At 37.8% G+C, this 23,882-nt stretch overlaps 1 protein-coding gene across 3 annotated transcripts in view; it reads right to left on the reverse strand.

Moving 5' to 3' along the window:
- SNX13 (sorting nexin 13) overlaps window positions 1-23,882 on the reverse strand; it is a 112,283-nt gene that overhangs the window by 66,328 nt on the left and 22,073 nt on the right. The window lies entirely within an intron of this gene.

The raw sequence follows: 23,882 nt of genomic DNA on the forward strand, positions 1-23,882 counted from the left end.
CGCATGTCCTGTCTGGAGCACAAGTGCTGTGAGGAGCGGCTGAGGGAGCTGGGGGTGTTCAGCCTGGAGAAAAGGAGGCTCAGGGGTGACCTTACCACTCTCGACAAGTCCCTGAAAGGAGCTGTAGCCAGGTGGGGGTCAGTCTCCTCTCCCAGGCAACCAGCGACAGGACAGGAATACACAGTCTTAAGCTGCACCAGGGGAGGTTTAGGTTGGACATCAGGAAGAATTTCTTCACTGAAAGTGTGTTTAGACATTGGAATGCGCTGCCCAGGGAGGTGGTGGAGTCACTGTCCCTGGAGGTGTTTAAGGAAAGACTGGATGTGGCGCTCAGTGCCATGGTTTAGTGGACATGGTGGTGATCGGTCATTGGTTGGACTCGAGGATCTCAGTGGTTTTTTTCCAAACTCATTGATTCTGTGAGAGAAACTTCTATAAGCCTGTTCCCTACAGTATTGGTAAGTAATGGCATAAAGTACGAATAGAAACACGTCCCCTCCGAAATGGAGTTGTGTCTGCCCTAGCTCAGAGAGCCCTGGGGTGATGTGCCCCCACAGCTCAGTATTTGAAAACTCGGAAAGATTCCTGTCTGAAACTTGCTCTTCCTTCAAACACTGTTCTGTGGGCTTTTGTTTATGTGCTTGCTTTCTCACTGAAGTGACAAAGTTAACTTTAGGTCCCTTAGGAGAGTAGAAACAAGATGTGATTTTTTTCTGCATTGCCAGTAACACGACATGCACACCAAAGAAATAGTAATGGTTTGCAGGAAAGATGGAGGAAAAGCAACACTACTATTTTAATGTGAAGAAAACCAACCTTCTTCAATTACAGTGGTTTTTCTCCCTGAGTAAAAGCAAAATCCGTTTTCTTGCAGAATGTGAAGGGCATTAAGCAGTTCTTAAGGCTCATGGGTTTTGTAGAACTTCTGTAATTTTTCCAGACATTGTTAAATACTTATTATTTCAAGGTTGACCGCTTCTTAGTTTTATTTGTGAGTATAACTGAGTTTCAGTTTTACTCATACAACTGTTTTTCCCTTGTCAGAGACCCAGCTGTTAGTCATGTGAAGCAAAAAGAGCAGACCCTTGATACTCATAATCATTTCCCTTTTCTAATTAATAAAAATATTAATTTTTCTAAGTGTCTAGTACACTTTTTACTTCTGAGTCTATAATTTTGAATGTTTCATGTCTGCAGTACTCTTTCCCCCAAGCTGATCCCTCAGAGAAAATCCAAATCTCACAGCACACACAGCTTTACTTTAAACAATAGGCTTGGCAATAGCAGAGCCATGCAGTGGTCCTGCACTTGGTATTTCACCACCTTGATAAATTAAAAATTGTTCAAAACCATTGAGCAATAGGAGTTGTGAAATACCAATTCCATTGTACTGATTTGGTCCCCTAAAATTTTGTAGGTGCTTATTTGGCAGATGCATACATACACAGCTGGGTTTCCATGTTCATGGCTTTCATCATGCTTCAATTCAAGCAAATAATGCCCTTTGCTCAGATCTGTGGTACAAGAAATCCTCAAGGTGTCCATAAAATAGCAGAATGATCAGTAAATGATCAGTAGTGTGTAATTGTGAAATAAACTTCTGCACATACTAAGGCAGATAGGAAATAGAATCAAAATACTTAAAGCACCTACTGCTTGACATGTCATAGAGTCAAGAAATACATCCTCTGGGCAAGGTACAGTATCGTGAACTGATAAAATAAATTACCTAGTTCATAAATGTAAGGGGCAAGCAGAAGGTAAAAATCTCATTATATTTATGAATTTATATAAATAATAGTAGTTGACCCAAGGTAATAGTCTAGAAAAAACTCTCTAGGCACTGCATCTCTTTACCTTGTATGTTTAGACATAGCAGTTAAAGTTTTCAAAATAAATAATCCGCTTTGAAAACTTCCTACAAAGCTGTACATATCCTAAGTGTGCTAGATATACAAGAAGAGCAAATCTTACACAAATCTCTCAGGAAGATGAAGTCACAATTAATACTTTGTACTTGAATTTGCCCCTACTTCTGCTTGGCATTTGGCAGCCCAACAGCATAATACTCTGGGAAGCACCTTCAGTTCTTGTACTGCTGGAATAAACCTGCCAGTACTTCTACTGAAAACTGATTTTACAACAGTCAGCATAGCCTTAATAGTGCTCGAAATCCTTACTAATCCTTACTAGAAACCGTTGTTCTAATTTTTGGTCAATATAATCTCAACTTCAAAAGGAAAAGGCAGTGTAATTGCAATAGCAAGGAGGGAGGCTATGAGGAAGGACTGAACTGTATAGACTCAAGGCAGAAGAAGAGGCAGCATTATAAAGGAGAGGTGAGAAGGGACAGCAGCTTGGGAAGAGGACGATATCAGGGAATTCTTGAAAAGACTGCCAGGAGTAGCACAAAGGAGGAAGAGAAAAGAAATCTGCAGTTATGTTGCCAGTTTGCATTCTCAGAACAAACTGAAAAAATGTACAAATTCTTTTTCTTTTTTTCCCCCTAGGAAAAAGGGTGTTTCTAAATTAGTATGAGCAGGTCTGGAAATGAGGCTTCAACAGAGACTGAAAGAATTATCAATGGTAGGCCAGAAGCATTAGAACGCTTGTTTCCCGGAGCCCATCTTCAAGTGACAATAATTCTATTAGACTTGATGAGTCATCCGTAAGAGAGTCTTTTCCATTTCATCCTTTTGCATTCATCACATACAGCTCAGGACAGGCACTGCATCAAGCCAATATATTAACAGCAGCAGGGCAGCCACATTAGCACTACACTTATCCAGGCAGAATGGCACACACCTTATTTTTCATGTCACTTGCACAAGCCCACAAGCATGGTGTGAAGTACTGTGTTAGGGCAAGTATTTATATCTCTAGTCAAATGCAAACCTGTCAGAAAGTTTTTGCACCCAGTCCTTAAAATACTCACAGAATTTTTCTGCTTAGCCCCAGACAAATGCTCAGTTCATCTAGAAGGAGTACCTGAATGCTGATGGCTGCAAATACCTTCATAGTTATAAAACAACTCCTACCTGTTGCCAGACATCTTAGTGTTCTTTGCACTCATTAGAGTTTTCACTATAAAGGAGTTGTCTGATTGTCTAGATCCACATTTTGAAATCCCACTGGGGACACTGGAAGCCACGGGCATACTAGTCTACTGAAACAATGGATGAATGAATCATTAAAAATTGAAATGCAGCAGGAGGAAATAGGGATAGCACCATGAGGCTCTACATCCAGAAGTTTATAAAGGTTTATAAACTTAGTGCTTAGCTTAGTGCAAGTGCACTAAGTTAGGAGACAAAAATATAGTCATGAGGGGAAGGACACAACACACACAGAAGTGGGGGCATAAGCAAGATTTAGCAATAAAAGAGCAACTGTGTCAACTTGCAGCAAAGCACAAAGGAGTACAAATTATTTCCCAGCCCTGAAAGGAGGGCAGTTCCACAACCTAAATAACTGTTAGCTCACCAGCTTACAAAAAATTAAATTGGTGACCTAATTGCCACCATGATAACCCCTGAAAGAGCAGGGACCTGCATTTGAGAGCAAAAGGATATGTTCTCGTGGCCTGTACAAGAAAACAGGACTGAGGAAGGGGGAAACTACAGACAGGGCTGGGGGAGGGACAGACTGAATGAGCAGCAGACGGATTTTGCTTTACAAAGCAGTTTCAAGTGGCTACAAAACTGTTTCTAACATCATCAGCAAGCCTGAACTTCTGTATGTTTCTCTAGAATCTAGAAAGGTCTTGTACTGAATTATTTCTGAATACTATAAATTAGTTCTGATTGTCCATAACAACTGATCTAAACCAAGGTTTGGCTTCTCTTCTCTTGTCTAAGTTGCTTGCAGCTCAGGCTGGCAGTATGGTTAGAGTTTGCATAGGTTGTTTAGTTTGGGATTCATTCTTTTTGTGGGGGGAGAAGGTGAGGTGGAGGAGATCTGAAGAATTTGTAGCCAGTACATATTTCAAGTGTTAAGTCTTAACTGTTTAAAAGCAATTCTCTGTGATTGCATTCCATTCCAGTTCAAATAATGTCACATGACCCCAAAAGTCTACATAGCAACATGACTGAAAGAGGAACTCAGAGCATCTTTTACATGTGAAATTTGAATATTCCGTTTTTTCAGGATGTTGCAAATTCTAAGCTCTTTGGTCTGAGCGGCCTGATCAGAAGTTTTGTTTCTGGTCAGAATCAAAACTGTATAATTTCCAATTAGAGATCTCATTACTTTATGTTTTTTTATCATTCACCTGACATGCAGCACAGACACAAGATGCAAGGGTGAAAGGGCCACTCAAGGCAATATGATGTGAATATTGAGCATTAAATAAATAATTACTGAAGAAGCATCAGCTTTTCAATTCCTGCTTCATCCTTTGCAATAAAGATGCAGTATCTCCCCAGTGTTCATGTTCTCAGAATTGTTTACTGGAGGCTGAAATTTCTTTTAAAACTTTCTCCAGTTTACATGTCTTTGCTGCAGTAAACTTTTTGCTATTCAAACAGCTGTCTGCAACTAGACAGGCACTGTTTGCCTTAGCAGCTTATTCTTAGTTGTCTAAGTAAGTGTTAGAATAAAGATAAGCTGTATTTTTAATACAAAGAGAACTTTCAAAATTATGGTATCTCTTTCAGAAGTCTATCATGACACAGCTAGTCATATCAGAATTGTAACATAGATTTTAGTCATTAGCTGCTTAGCTTCTGGCTGAGGATTTTCTGTGAAAATACTGCACAGAAACAGCAAGCTTCCTATGCTATTTATACACTGCTGATACAAAGGCAAGCAAGGTAGAATGCAATAAACTGTTTAGAAAAGTCACTTAATTCTTAAAATTCCTTTGGAAGCAACCAGTGCAATTCTTTATCTCAATGATACAGTAATTTGTAGATAAAACTGTTAAATGGAAATTTTATTCTATATTATGGTAAATGATCCCCCTCCTTTCAAGTGGGTCAAGAGTCATGAAAGCATATCTGTGATTTAAAGATATTTCCATTGCTCTTCAGACTGTTTGCTGTTACCCATACTTGACCTGGTATCAGCAACTAACCATTGCAAAAGGGTTTGAATGGTTTCTCTGCTGAGATCCGAACCCTTGAGCGTATCTGGCAGGTAAGTCAGCCTGTGTGACAGGCCCATAGGTCTAAACAGTATCAAAAGGATACTTTTAGTATCCTCTCAACTATACCTGTGGGCAATTTTAGAACGTACTGCAAAAAATTTGTGTACATTGTTTGCCCAAGCAAGTGCTTGGGCCTTAATTTTCAGGTTAGAAACTGCTACAGTAGTGATTACAGTGACACTGACACTGTGATTGTTACAACAATACAGAATTCTGCCAGTGACTTAAGAACAAAATTGAGATATTCAATGGCACAGAGAACACACAATAAATTATATCTAAAACATTTTGGTAGGAAATACCCACTTAATAAGACTAACAGCTAGTAAATGAAAGACAAATAGGAAGAAGATTTACTCATTATGCCTTAAAGAATTTAGCATCATTTACCATGTTTGTATGCTGCAAAATTGGTGTCTATTGTGTCCTCTTTACATATATCCAGATGAAGATATCATCCTGAGAAGTCTGACTAACTGTACTGCAGTTAGCATATGGTACAAGAGATTCTTGGTTAGGAAATGTATTTTAAAAACAAAATCTGAGCAGAGGGGTATTAGAAGTGATTCTAAAACTTTCTTTTTTCTCTAAGCAATGTTTTCCACTCAGTGCTAAATGCCTAATCCATAATCAACAAAATTTTTAGGACAGTTAATCTGCTTATAGGGATGGATTCAGGGGAAAAAATGAGAAGAATTGAGTAGCTATGAATAAAATAAATATTCAGTCTGCAGTATCAGCAACCTCAGGTGTTCAGAGCCATTAGCCAGGCTCTAAGAATCATGACATTTGAACTGCAAGTTGTTTACATTTTCTGTGTCTCCTGGACCTGTAAGAAATTGTCAAGTCATATTTTCAGGCTTTGCTTTGCAATCATAAACACTATAAAATCTTTTAAAAGCTTATTTTTTCTGGCAATAAATGACTTGGCTCCAAAAACTATAAGAAAGAAGCTAAACTTTTAGGACTTGGCATAAACTGTGAGAATACTGGAGAGCTTATTATACTTTTTTTCCATTGTGCATCACTGATGTTTGCATCTTCTCTATGTGTGGAGGACTTTATTAGTACTATATATGCTCTCAGAGCTGAAGCTTGAGACCTTTGAGGCCACCTTGGAAATTGGCTGCATTCTTCTGCTTGTTTGTTTTGCTGCCTACTTGCAGCAGTTTTTTCATAACAAACACTCATGTGTTTGTTATGAAACTACAAAATGTAGAGATTTAATTTAATCACTTGAAAGAGCCACAGTAAGTTCAAACACCTGAAACAAAATGCTGCTTGCAATGCATTAGAAAGTGGCAACATAGAGGAGTACAACAATCTTTGCTTATTTGAATGACAACATTTCCTCTGGTTTTGTTAAAAACAGTCTCACAGTACGCTCCCCTGTGTACTTTACAACACAAGTCAGTGTCTGCTCCCCTGAAGGAGCATTAAAAACTGGTCCTATGTCAATGCCAAATTGTTTTTCATGTATTATAAGGCCTACCAAGTCCCTCCACCTGAAAAACCTGTTCCTCTGGCACTCCTCTTCCTCATAGTTGGACACATAGTCAGAGAGGCCATTATGAAGAATTTCAGTTGGGTGGATTTTATATGCAAAATGTGTCCCTGGCTAAAGATTTGATACCTCTAACTGTTTCCATGGTTTGTTAGCTTTATTTTTGACATTCTGTTTTTCTCCCTAAGTTTTTCACAAGTTTGGTTTTGTGGTTTTGGGTGGTTTTTCTCCTAATGTTACAGTTTGGAAAAAAAAAAAAAAATCTCTGTTTGTGTGTGTTCTCCCTTCACTTTACCACGAGCACTAAATGCCACTTGTCCTTTCTCCTAATTTACTTCCAGCTGCCAGAAAGACAGACACATTTCTCCACGGTTTATTGTGAAAGAACTGCTACCATGTATGCTGACATAAGGACATCAGCACTACATCTAAGGTCACGAAGGATCAGCAAAGGCACAATCAGGATTTTGCAGAGTGACTCACACGCCTGAGTATTAATCCTTGCAGCAAAGGCATATCCTAGAGTAGGATGGTGAAATTTTTCATAATAAATCCCATAATTTCCTGATAATTCCTGTTCTTTCTTAAAATAGTTCCTCTAGAAATGGCAACTTGAAAAGAATTTGTAAGCTTAAAATGCATGTTTAATCTTTCCTTTCCTCCTTGATGTCAGTGAGTTTAACAAAGGATATCACTTTTTCTTCAGGCTTTGTATACAGTACTTCAGGCTTATTTATGTCCCATATTACAAGCAGTACAGATGCTGCAGTCAAAATACAGTCTCAAACCAAAAGTACTATTACATGGATTTTGTTTGAAAACACTGAATATAAACATCACTTGACCCAGACTACTCTGGAGTCAAAGTTGAGATTGCAAAGTAATAAACTAAGCTAAAATCTCTTTAACAACTCTGCACAAGGAGTCTGCAATGCAGCTTTGAGTTGAAATTGAGATCTGCTTAGTCATCATAGTGATAAGAGATTTTGGATTTACACAGATAACTGCCAGAAAAAGCCTGATTTACTCCAAACTCACCAGTGCTTTGGAGGTGAAAAGAGGAAGGAGAAAATATGTGTTCTTTCCAAGTCTAATAACTTTTAACGTTGTTATTTTGAATTTTTATCCACCTATTAAATTAGAAACTTGCCAGTTAGAAACAATATTAGGTACATCAAGTGCTTCCTCAGTACATGATGCAATTAAAAACTTATGTAATACCTTCAGGTGTTGCCAGAGTTAAAAACCAAACAGAACTTAGTTCTCTAATTTAAGTTGCAAATTATCTGACAGAAGTGACAAAGAACAAGGCTGGAACAAATATTTTCCTGTTATAAAACATAAATCAACTGCACTAGATCTTTTCTTGCTTCTTTCTGGAACAGTCCAATGAACACACAGTTAGAAAATATATGGGGGAAAGAAACAAAACCAAGTTACAATAATATACCTGTTAAGCAAATTTAAGATTTTTAAAAAATAAAAGTAGAATTACAATCACATCTATATCCAGCTGTGGAAACTAAACATCTACCTTGCAAAGGCTAGTGTTCATCCATCTATACTTTCTCTGCTCAGTGCCATTTTTATTTTTTCTTTTGTTCTTCACCCTGCAATATCTGTATGTAATACTTTTTTACTTCTATTCCTCCATTTTTATATGGAAAATATGCTTCATTTCAGTTCCTAGACCCCTGGTGTAGCAACACCTCTGTATTCCTTTCAGAAATAACCTCTCTTTCTCACAGCTCAGCATGAATATGTGTTTTGCTTGGCACCTGGGGAAAGTACCATCCCAGGGGAGTGAGCAAGCTGCCAGGATTTGCCCATCTTCTGCCCCTCCCTCAAACCAAAGAGCTTCTATCTCTGAGAAGAAATGCGCTCTGGGATCAGACTGAAGGTAGCTACCAAAAGCATTTCTGGATCTAATAGTCTTACTTATGGGAAAAGGATATATTTGCTCTGTAACTTTAAACTGTATAGCTTTCCAGTAAACATGAAATAGCTATAAATGGACAAATCAAATAGAGTTCATCACTATAGGAGGTTCTAGGGTTAGTTTTGTTGCTTGACCTATAGCTGCCATCTGTGAAGGCATGTGCCTGAGCCATGTGATCATGAAAGATTCTGCTGTAGGCAAGCAAGTTTTTGTCCTTCCTCTTGGAACACAAATGCTTACTTATGTGAATCCTAAAGTCTTAGAAAACTAGGGAAGTAGAGGAAATACATTTCTGGTTTGTGATGAAGACACCCGTTGATTTAAACCCCTGCATCTAATGCTTTGAGCCCTCAAAAACTATTGTATCAGTTAACTTTACTACTGGAATAACTTTTATTATCACTCAATACCCAGAATTAACACAAATATGCTAAAGTGTCTGTAGGATTGTGACCAAAGCACATTTAGATATTTTCTGCCACTTGTCTACTGATTGGGTAGCTCTACTCCAAACAGTGCTCCACAAGCAGATTAATATTTCAAAAGATGTCATCAGTCTTCTTCTCCAAAATCTGGAGATTTCCAGGACTCAGATGACCTCTTTAGCAGTCTTTATCCAAAAATAACTATAAAGAGACAGAGCTTTGTTCCACAAGGACATTTATTTCTGGGATCATAAGGAAAAATGCCTTCCTTACCTTAGGTGAGAGATGTGAATAGAATTGCATTTATTCATTGGGGCACACATAGCTGGGACTAGGCTAGTTAGACAAAAGTTGGCAAAGCCTTTGTAAACTCTTTCTTAAGCTTTTATATTATAGCTAGAGAAAGGTCAATTGTGGAATTAATTACAATGAATTGGAATGAATCTAAAATGAATTGGAGTCCTGCATTCAAGCTAGAGAAGGAAAAATTGCATTTATTTCCATGGAACATTTCCTTTTTTTTTCTTTGGAGTTAACACACTCATCATGTATGTAAAGTACACAGCTGCTGATTAAAAATTGCAAAAGGGATGCAGAAAAAATCTTTTTAAACATACAGAATGAACAGTTTGAGTGGCATTTTGTGATTTGTTTCCAATTAGGAATGACATTTAATTTTAAGAGTTGAGCTGTTTTTAAGATAATATTTTGTTGGTTCAGGTGCATATGCCTACTAGTGTGATTACTGATTGTAACTCTCAGGGTTTCAGGCACAGATACATGGTCCCTTATATATTCTTCCAATAGTCTCAGTTTTACTATGTAGGACTATACTTACTGTTGTAGGTGATACAACCCCAAATTTATTTTTGTTTCCAGTTTTTATGTATTATGCATATTGATATATTATTAAAGAATCTGTAGGTTTTAGATCTTCACTGATTTCACCAGTATTGGTGGTAGACCTTGCTCTTCAAGAAGAACAAGGTCAAACACAGCTTGTCATGCAGACCACAAATTACCATAAGGTCAGTTTTGGAGTGTGTAGGCATTAGCATTGATTTGACAGTTTTCACATTAAAATCCTATGGCTGAACCAATAAAATGTACTTCCTTCACAATAAATATTTTTAAATTGCTTATCTAAAAGTGGCAACATTTAGAGGGAAAATTCACTTTTTAAAAGTATCCCAATTGTATGAGATGCTTCATAGAAATAAGTAAAACTACATCTATACTGATAACTTGCAAATAAGAGGCTGCCGTGATGGCTCACACTCACATTAACCTGACACAAACTGACTCTGTCTCCTCACGTGCCCAGTTGCTCACTCCCATCATCTTCTTTAGTGCTGTATAAGCAGGGAGGCTTTGACCGGGCACAGTCAGGCAAGTTAAAGAGCACATGCACCCATTTTTGCATTTAATCAGCAGGATTTAATCACATTAAACAGACTATATAATCGTGACCTGATTCTGCAAAACTGTGAGTTTGAGTTTTGCATCTTAAATGACTGCACATTTTAATCATGTTACAGCTTAAATGATACTAAGCACAAGGCAGGGGACCTATGCTAAAGAAATCTATTTCCACTTCAATAGGATGTAGCTGACAGAATACTGAAGGAAACTGTGATGAGGGAATTAGTAGGTTGGATATGTGCTTTTTATAATTTATCAAAAATAGGTGTGCCACAAAATAAAAAGAGGAAGGACAGGGAACCAGATTATTTCCTGTTTTGCTTTTAGAAAATTGTTTTCTTTGAAATGCTTGCACGTCTTTAAAAAATGCTTTGAGCAAACTGCCTGGATTAAATCAAAACAGTAATTATGATTTCATGAGTTATTCTGTATCTTTTAGGACTGAGGCTTTGATCTCTGACATGCTATACTATATTAGTGTTTATTACGGACCACCACGCTGTTACTTGACAAATAGGGAATCTTTCATTATGCTGGGAATTACATATAATTTCAGCATCTTGCTGGGACTATAAAAATAATCTTTTTTCCTATATAAGCTTAATTCTATACTTCAATTTTGGTTTTTATGAGCAATAGGGCAATTTTCCAAACCAAATAAAGCATCAGCCATTCTTTATGTATTTGCTGTTGTAAAACATGCAGATTACTGCTGAAGGGTATGTTTTAAATTATATTTTAAAACTCATTTTTATAAGATAATAAAAATGCCTGTGCAGGTTCAAATGTGTGTGTGTTGCACGCATGCACACATGCATGTTTATCTCTTTGTTTTCCATTAATGCCTTTGAGCCCTTTGGCTAATTCCAACCAAATTAACTTGGGACCTTAGTTCTAAAAATGAATATGTTCCTACAAGGCTTGGAAAATGGCCAAGTAAAATAAAGAAATCTTATCAGTGTTCTGATTAAAGGAAAAGTTGTCATGTAAGTGCATACATTATTAGAAACTAGAGAAGGTACCTTGAGGACATCCTGTGGAAAAGAGGGACTTCTTGGCTAATGCCTAAACTGGATGATGCATGTTAAGATACATTCAAGATGCATAGCTCTCTGGTTTTATTGTCTTCTTCTTTCTTTACCAGCCTTGGGAGTGTTTCCAAGTCCTCCATTCATGTGCAGCCTTTGATGTCATAGCTGTTAATTCCCTGGAATATCCAGCCCATGAAATTACTTGAAGGTCTTAAAGGGTACCTGTTGCCTCCATCCAGCCTGTGTAGATGTATGTTGCCTGCAGGCAGCAGTACTAAATAGGCAGAGTGTCCTTCAGGAACATAAATCCAACTGTGCTATGCCTTGTCTTCCACCAATGTGTTTCTGGGATACTCTGTGGTGCATGGCAGTCAGATAACCAGCTGAAACATCTAAAGATAGATATGCAGAAGCTTTTCAGCTAATTTTCACCTGTGAAGTCATAGGCCAATCTCCATGGACTAGCAGAGATTTGGTGCTGCCAGCCACCTTCAAAGGTCTCCAGAGCACTAAATCTCATAGTTTAAAGGAGTTGAAAGTGCAAGAAAGTCTGCAGGGTGTGCCTCATTTGATACTTTACAAGTGTCTGATGTTTTTCCCATTTTTTTCCCATTTGTCTGATACTTCCAACTGTAATACTATATGGCAGAATAAAAGTTTCTCATTAGTCTCACAAGTGTCTATGGTACTTCTGTCAGACTTCTGGGGCTTATATTATCTTGATTTTCTTAACACAGACACCCTGCCCCCCATACACAGTTTCTTAGTTTTGTGGTTGAAGAGAAAACTTTAAGAAATGGTGAAGTAACATAAAAGCAAATCAAAAAAAGAAAAAAGCCCAGAACTTCATACTTATAAAAATTATTTCAGATTTGTTGTGTATCAGTTTTATGATTTTTATTAATGAATTATGTGCTTATATTGTCCTTGTATATTAATAATGAGTCTCAACAAGAGCAAAGACTTAAGGAGGACATACAGAACACCCATAGCAACAGCAGTACTACAGTCACGTACTACTTTTGGAATTTTTTTTGTTTGCATAAAAAAGGCACTCTCCATTTGGCATAGGATATAACTCTACTATAAAAATGTGTTCTAAGCTGTAATTTGGTCTTTTCGTGTTATTCTGTATGCAAATATATTCAAAATGCTTGATGAAGTACTAAAGCTTTCTTCTATGTGCAACTGCATTTAATATAGAAATTAGGAGGAGAAGAGATTGATTTATTGCTCTACTTATTTGAATTGATGGGCATTCCATTTTGCAATAGATTTTTAAAGTTCTAAAATTCTAAGAAATATAAGGACAACTATTTACCTCTTTTAAAGTAATTATAGAGGACATTTGGGGAAGTAATCATCATCCATGCATGAAACTATTGCTTTAAAGGCAAACATCAGTAGCTTTTTGATGTAATGATGCCTATACATGTAATGTAAGAATTTGGAAGTTTTACGGAGTTTGTGATCTTTTATTTTTGCTATGGAAACTAGCATGGAAGATCATTGATATAAAAACCAGAGTCTAATTAAAAACTTAAAATATCTGTGGATGCATTCCATAGTTCAATCACAAAAATGTATTTATAGTCACTCTTTTCTAACTAAACATATCTTTAATTAAATACTAAGACCAAAATACACAATGGAGAAATGTTATCTTATTAAAGATACAGTTTCTTAGTATTTCATTTCAGGTATGACATTTCAAAATAAAATGGTGGAGGGTCCTGTAATGGCTTCCTACAAGACCTAGAATTACAAAACTTAACATTGACGGTAATTCTAAGTAAAAATTTAGTTTCAAACACTAGTTATAAATGTTAAGGAGCAGAATAAGCTATCTAAAAAATTGGAAATCAATATTAAAATTTGGTTTTCTGTGGATTTGTGATGTAGTCATGTGCTCTTGCAATTATCCCATGTTGCCACAGGTCCATATAGCACACCCACTGCTGAACTCTGGTCTTCTCTAAGATTTTCATTGGCCTCATCCCTAGCAGTGTCTCCAACTTCCACCATGATTTGCAAATATAACCTAAATACCTCAGCACTCAGCATATCCTAAATCTACCTTAATGCTCCTGCTGTCTTTATGGTATGACTAGCTCAGTTACGTGGCTGGCTGGCTGGCCAGTGGAAGTAGATCAGCCAAACACTTCTGTTAAACAGGATGTAAGATGTTTCCATTCTATATGTCTTTCTTCTAATGAAAATTAGTAGCAACTCTTTTCCCTCTACAGGTGTCTTTTTTTTTTTTTTTTCCCCACTGAATATAAGGACATATATCAACCGTGAAACCTTAGTGCTTTTTGTGGTCACTGATGCTAGCAGGTTCCAAGTTACCAGGAGGGGAACTTGCACAAGCAGAACTATTTCATAACTTCTGAGGGAAGTGCACAAAAAAAGAGCCAAATTCAAGTTTTAAAAGGTCACATTACCTTCTGACTCTCTTTTGCTTTTTTTTTCTTAGTGGCTTTAACATAAAACCCATGAACAATTATATAGAAGCAATTCTGAGCATGATCATTTTGAAGCCCCTGCATTTCAGCCTAATGCATTGGCTCCTAAAGTGATAATGAGTTAAGTATATGATTTTGAGCTGCTAGAAAGTGAGAAAAAATCTAAAGCTGAAGAAGGATGACCCTCTGAACCTATATGTCTCATGTGAAGTCACGTAATATTCTCTGGATATGTATTCAGGGATGACCCTTTACTCTATGGCTCAAATATGTAATAGGCTAGGCCTTCCACTTCCTCAGGAGTTTTGCCATCCCTGAGTTAAGAGTACAGGGTGTCACTGATGAGCATTTCAGTTTTGAAGCTCGTTCTACGTTGTCTCTGTCAATCCAATTATAATTATGTTTATTCATGAAAATCTGTAGTAGTTTCTGATGTTCTCCCAAGCTTCTAACATTAGTTCAGGAATACCGTAAGATTCTTTATTTTGCCAGCTTCATAACAATCTGTCTGAATTTCCTTTTAATCACATTTTCTTCTTTGTTTTTTCCCATATAGCTCCCAGGAGACCTAATTTAGTGCATTACATCTTCCACAGTGATGGCTCTACCTTTATGCTTAGCTGGAGAACTGACTGAAAGTTAAAAATAAAAACCTCCACAAAGGATAAAGCTACTGATAGGAGTATAAATTCACAAAATCGTTTAAAAGTCAGAAAATATATCTAATGCAGTTGCTATCTGTCAGACAGACAGACATGTAAAAAAACACATTTCCTATAAAATTTAGGAGAAACTGTTTTCAAGTATTACTGTATGTTATTCATCACAACAATTGCTTGGTGCAAAATCTCTTGGAGATTAAAAATCACATTCTCTGATGCAAAACAGATCATTACTAATGGGAAATAAGTATTTTCCTCAGTCTTCATCCCAGCTGGTTCTGTTAATGTTTCTAAAGGTATCCCGATGTTAAATAGCCTTTTTAGGATAATTCTATTTCTGAGAGGATTTCAGAGGATGTCGCTGTTGAGCCGCTAGCAGAGAGAGAATCCAGTTCTCAGTGGCAAGAAAGAAAAGGCCTTTATTGTTTTGATTTCATCATATATATAGAGTTTTCAAAGGTCACCCAGATTGGTGAGTCAGAAACCTCCCCCTAGGCCTGATTGGCCAGGTCTGCACCGTCCAAGTCTTGGGACACTGTTTTTAATAACATCCAAACCTTATCTTTATTTATAAAACACAAAAGGATTTCTCATGGGAAAGACCTGTGCTAGCCACAAGAGGTGATTTGGTTGTTAATTGATATCAGTTGAGGCACTCAAAGCAATATATTTGAGTTAATTTTTTTCATCAGGATGACTGTAATTCTGCAACCAGAGGAATTCTCATGGTGAATGAAGACATATGGTTCACCTCAGGCCCCCAAGTGAACAGAGAGGCTGCAATTGCTGTGCAAATCCTCCCCTGGGACCTGGACCCACACAGCTGCCACCTCTGGCCCAAGACCTCCATTTAAGCTCTGTCTTGTCCTCTACTTGAAACTTAAGGCCCTTACCATTGATTGTAAATGGGTGCAGAACTATGCCAAAACTATCATTTTTCCATTTGTGCTACAAACCTATTCCTTCTCAAGCCGCCTTGCTCAACATCTAAGAGTAGAGTTAATAAAACAAGTTCCCTGTCTAAAAGCCCACAACTAATTTATTGCTTGATCTAAGTTTCCACAGTAGCATCTGATAAAATAGAGGAGGGAGTGGTGAGGAAAGCAATAGGGGTGAAATAAGCAAGAATATGCTTTCTTAGTAGTATCAAAGGCACTGGATGCCTCCTTATGTTTTAAAAGCTCTTGTGTGGTTTTTCCTCTTATCTGCCAGGTGATGTTGGTTTTGTAGCGGGGTTATGACTTTTGTACTAGGTCTGTGAATTCTCATGCTGATCTGTTTGCCATGCATGAAGTGCTGGAGAATCATAGAATGGTTTGGGTTGGAAGGGACATTAGAGGTGCCCTCCTGCAGCTCCTGGCAGCGCTGTGGTCTCTGCTAGCCACCAGTGTGGCTGCAGGGTGGCAAATGAGCTGTGACAGCCTGCTCCTTCCAGTCTTCCTACCCCAGTTCAGCCACCTTTATTGAGACTATTCATTAGTTTTAGTTTCTTTTTGTCAGAAGATAATGATTTTTACTGAATAAACCCACCAGCCACTAACTGGTACCACTTCATTTATGGGTGCTTGAAGAAACAGGACTTAGCTTGAGAAATTTAGATGGAAGAACTTCTTTCCTCAAGCAAGGATTTTTTCCAAACCAATCCAGCCTCTCTGTCAGTACTCAGTGTATACATTATTAGTATTAGAATTTTTGAAGAAGGTCTGTAAGGAAAATTTGGTATGTGTTTGGTTTCTGTGTGTTTTTCATTGTGAACTTTATCTCTTAGCCTGTTCAGTGACAACAGATGTCAGAGCAGGTTATTAACTGCTGCTTTTAGCTAACCTCTGCAATTTGACTTCCAAATTGCAAAACAGAGGGTTCTGCAGCCAGAGGCATATTTAGAGTGTATCAGGAAGTCACTTCAGTGCAGCACTACCTCCAGTGTCATTCACATGATTTCAGTGGTCCTAGATGAAGCTGTCAAAACATGTGACCAGTGAATGAACTCAGCTGCAGCAAAGCAGAAGTGTTAGGCAGGTAGAGACTGGGATTTTACCCCTTCTCTTGTCTTCCAGATGGGACCGAGATTCAAAATTCCAGACTGTGGAGGTCATAGGTTGTGTTTGTTCACATTAGAATTGGGTCACTGCAGTTTATTTTTATACCTCCTTTTTCTTCTCTTGCCTGAACTCAGGCTACTTATTGAACAAAGGCTGCCTGGGCTACTAATAGAGCTGGAACCCAGCCTCTGCATAGATCTAATAAAAAAGAAAAAAAATGAAAAAGTGATCAGCTAGAAACCTATTTTTTGAAGGAGTTAAGCTGTCTGAATGAGAAAGAGATATGCTTTTTCAAATGCTTTCCATTGCTTTGATAGTTGTGTATCATTGAGCTTATGTACAGAGATACACAAGTCCTTGAAGAAACCTGTCTGTAAAAATTGCAGATGAAAACAGTTCTACATTCAAACAAAATTTGTCCTGCTTCTAGGAAATAGTCATGCATTTATGGATAGTCCAGGTATTCACACTGCTTGTCCTAGGTATCTGAGGCCTTCAAGACTGACTGATTACAAAGATAAATGTACTTTTCATACATCTTTCTAATTTTTTGAAAATATTGCATGAAATGTCCCTTTCAAGTGATACTAAATGATGCTAAGATGCTATGATTCTGAATATCTCAGGTACACTCAAAATAAAGAACAGGATCCTTTAATTGCTGCAAACAAGATATACCCATATAATATTTCCACTTTTTATTCTATTCTTCAAGGGTATTAACAGCAATGAAACTAAACAAACATTTCAAAATGTGTGAAATGGATTATCTGCCATTATTACATGTCAAAATCTTTGTTTCAAGATCACTGGACTTACACAAAATTAGTTGGATGAAAAGGAAAGGAATTGCTGTGCATGAGGGAGGCAGGAAAAACTTAAGAGCAGAGCAGATTTACAAAGTAGGGAAACAGTAATTTATTACTTTATAACTACAGCTTGATAAACATTTACTTGACATGGATTGAGCGGCAGTTTACCAGTATTGTGAGGATTAAGTACTTCAATTGCATGAAGAGATGCAGCCTTTTTTCAGATTTAATGTCTTTGTACAAACTTTTTCACTACTTCAGTATCTGTGATATGACGAGTCTTGAAAAGCCATAATGATGATATTGCAACAGTAACAGCATGGCTTTTGCAAATGCTTCTAAAGTGCTAGTGACAGACTTAATGCTGCAGGACAGCTCTGTAACAGGGAGTTACATGGTTATATCACGTCAGCTACTGTCTGAGATAGAATTTACTGGTGGATTTGAGGCTTGCTGTAAGTTATAACAGAGGAGGAAGGCATCATGCTTCCAGTATATAGTGACAATACAGTGAATATGCACAAACCACCTAGAATTTGTTTGTTTGTTTGTTTTTATTACTTGTTTTACATCTGAATTTTTTCAGGATCTCCCTGTTCATCCATGCAGGCCTTTACTTGACCTCTCACCTCTCAGCTGGAAGGATCCTTAAAAAGCAACTAGATCTTTTAGATTCCTGGGAAAGACCTCTGGAACTATCTTATGGGATTCTTTCAAATTACTTCCTGCAGAGGCCTGAAGTTCAGAGCTGTGATTCTACTTATTGGATTTGTTTCCTTCTCTCAGGATCCTGAACTCCACAATGTCATGGTCACTGCAGCCAAAGTTACCCACAACGCTCTGTTCATTCTTTACTTGCCCATCTTAGGAAGTGGCTACCAATGCCTTCCAGAAACCTCCTGGATTGCTTGTGCTCTGCTCTGTGGTCTGTTTATCAGATAACTGGTGGTTCAAGTAATTCCTGATGAATAATTGCAAATGTGAGGCCTCATCTATTCTTGATCAGTCTGTAGGAGACATCCACCACATCACTGGCCATCCTGATCTCTCCTCTCATTCTGGTCCATAAGCTTTCAGAAACTGCATAATTGCCCATCCCAGGGCAGAGCTCTGGGCATCCCTGCTGCTCTCACACATGAAGGGCTGTTACCTCACCTTGCCATCCTGAGTCTGTCCTTCCTACAAAGCCTACTTCCACCCATGACAGCTCTCCAGTCATGTGAGCTATCCTACCATTCTCCTTACCCCTGTCCATTCCCTGTGCTATGGGTGTTAGTTCAGGGACTCAAGAGGCACCCAGCTCTGCTGTTTTACAAGAAAAGGCATAAAATTATTCCCTGTCATATTTGCTCTCTTGTCAGTTCCTTCTTTCCCCTTCCTGCCTTGTTTTGGAGGTCTCCCTAATCCTCTCTACAAGCAATCTTTGCTTACCAAACCTGATTCACCACTTCCTCACTCACAAGCTGATCAGTTGGTTGCAAAAGGAGAGGGGAGGGAGAGATAAAATGGCTTAATCTTGTTGGCTGTTCCTTTATAGGTGGCTACTAATTTAGGTTTATCCTCTCAACTTAATCATAGATTTCTTCACAGCTGGTAGGATTTGAAATCTTATTTCCAGTTTCATTTGTAGGGAACAATGCATTAAAATCTAACTGGGAACATGCTTCCAGAATTGTGAACATATGGCATGATTTGGTCAACCACATTGTATCAGAAAACTAGTGCAAAAAAGCGTATGTGATAAGCTTGTCTTGTGTTAAAGGACAGAGAGGTGTTAATGTAAGGGAAGGTATTGAAGGTGCCTAACTTCCATTTCCCTTTCTGACATAGATTGCCTGATATGCATCTTTTATGTACTTCCTGTTGTATGTCTGTTAGGGAATTATTTTTTAAAATGTAAAATCTGTGTAAACTGCTCTGGGCAATCAGATTACAGAAACCATCAGTGTCTGAAGAAGTATTCAAAGGACTGGTCAATGACCACCTGCAGTATTAACTGCTGTCCTCAGCTGTCACAGCTGCCTTAATACATATTGCTTTTCTACTGAGCAACAAAGAATTTATCAGCACTTTCAAATCACCTGTTGAGATGGTACAAACTTTCCTCAAAGAACCACTGTAGTGCTGTGGTTTGTCTGTGTAGCCCAAGCAGTGTTGATAACACAGCAGTGCTCTGGCTATTGCACAGCATCAAGGCTGTCTCTTCATCTCCACCCTGCCAAAGGCCAGCAGGCTGGGGGTGCAAGGGTTTGGAAGGCAGAAGAGGTGTCCCAAACTCACCACAGGGATATGCTGTACTATGTGATATGTCCCAGTAAAAGCTGGGGTGGGGGTGTGGGGAAGGTGGAAATAGGCCACTTTTTATAAAGGTATTTGTCTTTTGATGTGACTGCTATGCATACTGAGGCTCTGCTTCCCAGAAAGTGGCTGGACAATGCCTGCTGATAAGAAGTAGAGAATAAATCTTCCTCTTTTTTTGGGTTTTTTGTTTTACTTCTGTGTACAGCCTTTGCTTCTTTCATTAAAGTGCTTTTATCTTGACCCATGAGCTTTTAATCTTCTTTTCTCCCCATCTTGATGAGGAGGGGAGCTGAGAGAGCAACTTGGTTGCCACTTGGCAGGCAGCCAAGGTCAAGTCACCACACAATATAGTTAATAATATTTTAGTTTGAGGAGAAATAACAAAATAAAATTCAGAATACTTGCAGCAAGCATAGGGGGCAGTAGATACTTATTTGCTTTAAAATGTGTCAAACTAATGAATTTGTGGAGACTTGCTAATACATATTCAGTCCCAATGGACTGAAAGTGACTGCCAAATGAAAAATTGGTGCCCTGGTTTCAATAATACTTGCTCAGACTATTGATCACCATTATTCTCACCAGGGTGAGAATAACATGTGCAAGTAATGATCTCTAGCTCCTTACTGATTTTTAAACGGATTTATATCTGTCAAGAAATTAGGCACATCATCAGATTCCATTTTTAAACTATAACAAATGTGTATTTCCTTTGCCAGTGTTCAGAGACTATGCTGAGTTCTGGTACCTGGGTTCTGAATATTGTGATAGTAAAGCTGTCTATCTTGAATATAAATACAACCAATATTAACATCAAGATTTAACTCTAGGTGGCAGTTTATTCCATATTTTTTGTTAAATGCAGGCTTAGCAGAAGCATAGTGATCATCACCCTTTTGTAAATGCAATGTTATAAATACTGAAAGAGAAAGCAAATAAAGCTGTGGTAACAGTTATTATGATTTTAAAAATATTTTTCTTCTTATAACCATGTCACTGACCAAATGGATTTTAGAGGGTATGACTAGAATTTTACTTTCCTAAAGATTAGTCTTTTCTGTAAATCTGAGATGGCTGGGAAAAGCCTGATCCTGACTCTAAAACACCTCTGCAATTCTTCTGTTATCATATTTTGGGCCAAACCAGTCAGTAAATAATAAATTAGTTTTCTCTAATATATATATATTATATATATATATGTAAGTTTTCTCTACTTGCTATAGCTGCTTCAAGTATTTGATGTTGCTTGCTGCTCCTGAGCAGTATGCACCCTTTTTTCAGCCCCTGGCTGCGTTATTTACTGTTGAAGGTTCTGGTGCTCAGGATATGCCAGATCATAAAATAATTCATTCTGGAAAGGAAAAGCCCTGGAGGGTTCTAGTCTCATCTTCTGCTCAAGGCATGGTCAGCTGGGAGTCAGGCCAGGTTACTCTGCTCTCTGCAGAGAAGTTATTTTTACAGACTGATGACTTTGGTGTTCAATTACACATGCAAAGAAAGCCAAGGGAAAGGAATGTCCATCCTTCATATTAACAGGATGTAATTGCTGGGACTGACAGTATAACTCACAACTGAGAGACTCAGTGGATACTATTCAGTGTAATGTATAAGGAAAACTTAACAGATTGCCTTTTCCTCCTACTTACACCTGGGCTATATGAAGAATTTTAATAGCGTTCCCAAGTGACATACCATACTGATGCTTCAGGCATATACATTTGAAATGCAACAATAATCAAGAACTGTGATTTTCAGCTGGAAAATCTAAAATTTAAAACTTTCTATTTACTAAACTCTGGTTTAGTAAATAGAAAGACAAGAAGTACAATTAAAAGAAAATGTTCAAAGTTAGGTAGAAGAGTATTAATTTGGCATACTTTGAAAGTAGAAGCCAGAGAAGGAATTAAAATTATCAAGAAGGAAACTGATGTATAAGCTGATTTTTTTTTTTCTATTTTAATTCATTCAATAGGAAGCAATCCCATGCTGCTGTAACTGATCCAGTGACAAAACATTCTGTGACTTCAGCTGTGGCCACATCAGACTCACTAACTCCAGCACCATTAACCGAGGTGGGAACAGATGTGCATATGCTCTACCTAACCAACATGCAGGTTTACCATAGGTCAGCTGTTTGGTTTAAAGTGGGAAAGGTCCCCAACTTAGACTGATTTTTTTTTTTGTCTTAAAATCCTTGTGGGACAGTAATTCAGACAATATACTTTGGATGATGTTCAGTATTTCTAAAATTAGCTAAATATTCCAAAGCTAAATATTGGTTTCAAAAGTGACTAAATATTTAGGGGTTAGGGGAGCATCTAAGGAGCCATGTCACTGTATGCAGTATAGCTGATCCAAGCCTGTTATATAACATAGGTCTTGCTGATAAGATAGTTTCTTATTTTTAATTTAAATAGCTTTATGAAGGTGAATTCAAGTTTTTGGGTAGCTATGTCTATTTCAAAATGCAGTGTTGCATATTCATAGATAACCAATCCCAAGCTCATCTCTAATTGAGATGAGTGTGATGACTAAGGAATATAATAGATTGCTGCAAGTGAATATGGGAAGCAGTCCCAGCAATTTACATACTTATTTTTCATTTTAAGAGTCAGAAACTCTCTGTGGGTGACCATTGAAATCCTTGCACACAATCTAAGTTCTTTAAATGAAGTAAGGGAATTTTATTTTTTCACAGTAATATGTGTTTTCATTTTAAGTATTACTCTGTTTGAAGGCATATTAGTCTGTACATGATCCACACAGACTAGAGAGACATGGACATCAAACTGGCACTTGGGGATACCTAAAATCTAACCTAATTGCTAGTGCTTCTGTAACTCTTGGCAAGATGCATGCAACTGCCAAATCCCAAACAGTAGGTGTTTGATTAACTCGATCCTGATGGATCTGCAAAACATCCTTTAGTCTCCAAAAGACAGAGTAAGAAACTCAGTTCAGACATTTACAGAATATTGCCATTATTTAGCTTCTTCCTCAGAAGGTTCTCACCTCCCCAGCAGTTGGGAACATCCTTTGCTACCCAGAGTGGCCCTGCAGACTGTGGTGGTTGAAGCTACGTTGTTGGTCTTTGTGCAGAAGCAACCAAGACCCACATGGATGTGCTGCACTCTAATGCTTCCCCCGTGGGGCAGAGTGGCTGGATGCAAGGCTGCACCAGACACCTGAAGGAGCAGTAGTATCTCCATTTTCAGAGCCATTTGCTAAGCAAAAATGTGCCACTTGTTTAAGTTATAGCTGTGAATGCTTAAAAGACTTTCCCTCTTCTTTAAGAGTGCATGTTGGTTTTTAAGAGTGCATGCAACTTGGCTTTGTTTCAAACCTTACATGTAAAAAGACATTCCTCAAGAGGTGTGGGTCTTCCACTAATTCTGCCTAAAGCAAGTTCTAACAAGCCTAAAACAAGCTTTCATGTATTTTTCTTTTTTTTCACTTATGCCAATTTAAGTCATGGCAAGATCCCTAATCCACTTCAATCATCTCTCTTTTCAAAATCCCTGTTCTCTTTCTGCTCTCATGCCTACTGAGCACTGACAGCACCACCAGTTCTTGAAGTGGTGCATTAGAAAAGGTTGGCAGTTCAGTTTCAATGCTTTAAAATTTTTTGATATGGTATAGCAGCCTCCTGAGGTTCATCTTTTTTTGGTTTTATTTTTGTTGTGAAAATATGCAAAATCCTGAGCTCTCAGGCTTCTGGCTCAAAAGGACTTCATTATCAGGGTTTCTTCCATCTCTTTTTTCCAGATTCAGAAATTAGGTCCATTAGATGAATACCTTCTTGCATGGCTAGACATACTGTCAATTTATTCCTCAAAAAACACATACAACAAAAAAAGAAGATGGGCTAGTTTAGGTTGTTGAGTACAAGCTCTAAGTGGTACTTTTTCAGTTATGGAAGTTCTGTGTCTACATGGGAATGTGTTAGAAACATCACCACCCCCACAGCAGAAAGCATGATGGTAAAACATGATTTACCATGGATTGGATTTTCCTGCAGTTATATTTATGGAGAAGTTAAGGCATCCAGAGCTGGTTTTGTTTAAGGCACAGTCATTTTAAAGCACTCAGTTGTAGGTCAAAACCACTCTAAGCATTAATATTAATTACAATTA

The sequence above is a fragment of the Lichenostomus cassidix genome, chromosome 2, assembly GCF_008360975.1.
Source record: "Lichenostomus cassidix isolate B80296 chromosome 2, HeHo_3.0, whole genome shotgun sequence".
Lineage (NCBI taxonomy): Eukaryota > Metazoa > Chordata > Aves > Passeriformes > Meliphagidae > Lichenostomus > Lichenostomus cassidix.